This window comes from Empidonax traillii, unplaced genomic scaffold (assembly GCF_003031625.1).
Source record: "Empidonax traillii isolate 1590-97213 ecotype Southwest subspecies unplaced genomic scaffold, ASM303162v1 scaffold2320:size27504, whole genome shotgun sequence".
In the NCBI taxonomy this organism is placed as follows: Eukaryota; Metazoa; Chordata; class Aves; order Passeriformes; family Tyrannidae; genus Empidonax; species Empidonax traillii.
In genome coordinates this window covers 15,789-17,521 of record NW_020957513.1, presented here as the reverse complement: position 1 = coordinate 17,521, position 1,733 = coordinate 15,789, and positions in this window count along the sequence as shown.

Here is a 1,733-nt window from a genome sequence, read left to right as displayed (position 1 = left end):
AGCAGGGCCAGGGGAGCACAGCCTGCAGCACAGATGGCCAAGGGCTCTGGCAGGGCTGCAAGGCCCAAAGGCACCCAGGCCTTTGTGCCCTTGGCTCTGGCAGCTGCCTCTGCCCCTCAGGCCACCACAAGACACTTTCCTTTGTCTGCCTGCACTCCTGGCCTGCAAGGATCTGCTCTCAGGAGTCCCCGGGGGAGGCTTTGGCAGTGCCTGCCCTCAGTGGGGCCCAGCAATGCTTCAAGGCACTGGAGTTTGGCTTCTGACTTCTTGAGCAGCTTCTTCAATCTTCTCTCAGTACCTCAGGATGATGGACTTGTCTCTGAACACACTGTGGGGCTCATTAAAATAGAGAAAAACAAATTATTTCCCTTCTTTTAATTGTCTTCATGTTTTCAATTCTTCAACAACTAATTGGAGTTATTTTGTAGTTTAGGTATGGAGAAAGATTTTAAAGTGCACCTCACAGAAATGTATTTTTTCTATGACAGGGAATGATTTCTACAGAGCCTTGGGATGCAAAAGGGTCAGGGTCCAAAGGATTTGGACACAAAGTAAAGGGGGCAAAAGAGATTAGTAGCACTTCATCATTGACCAACTTTCAACATTTTCAACATTCCCTTTTCACAGGGATTCAGTAGCATTTACTACAATTGAACAGGGACTGAATTATAGATTCCCAATAGCAACACTCACACCACAGTCAGTTCACACCCACACCCAGGCAGAGATGTGTGGACACATCAGGATCTGGGGTTTGGCTTCTGACTTCTGGAGCAGCTTCTTCAATCTTCTCTCAGTACCTCAGGATGATGGACTCGTCTCTAAACACACCGTGGGGCTCATTGAAATACAGACAAACAAATTATTTTTCTTTTTTTTTTGTTGTCTTCATGTGTAATGTCTTCAACAACCAATTGGAGTTGTTTTGTAGTTTAGCTGAGGAGGAAAATTTCAAAAGCAGCTCCCAAAAAATAGCTTTTTTTTTTTTTGAAAGAGAATGATTTACACAGAGCCTTGAGATGTAACAGGGTCAGGATGCAAAGGGTTTGGATCCAAAGATAAGGGGGCAAAAGAGATTAGTAGCATTAATCATTCACCAGCTTAACAGTTATCAAGGGATTGAATAGCACTTACTATAATTGAACAGAAACTGAATTATAGATTTACAACAACAACACTCACACCAGAGTCAATTCACACTGATATCTCAGATCTTTTTGGGTTTTTAAAGTTTTGTAGATTTTAGAACTAGTTGTGTAGTGAATTTATTTAAATGTAGCTCTATTATATCCCTTACCCTTAACAGAGTAGTTACACATACCCAACCCTACTACCCCATTCCATATGAATCTTTCTATACTCCATTTTTAGTCTTCTTTTCAAGGGAGAATTGTAGAAAACCACCTTAAGGCCTTGACCAGAAGATATCACCCAGACACAGTGTCCTTCTAGGCAGAACTCTTTAGGAACTCCCAGGATTGTGTGTGCTGTGAAGAAGATGAAGATGAGGAAGAAGGGGTCCCAAAGACACCAAACCCAGTTCGTGAAGGGGTGTGTCAGGGGGCAGAATGGGGCAGAACCAGGGCTGCATAAACCTGGGATTGGATGGACCTTATTATAAAATCCTAGAACCCCTGTCTGGGGGGGCACACATGGTATGTGTTCCTCTAGGCCTAACAACTCATTAAAGGACCAGGTCTCTTGATCTTATCTCCTACCTAAATTGGCCTGGA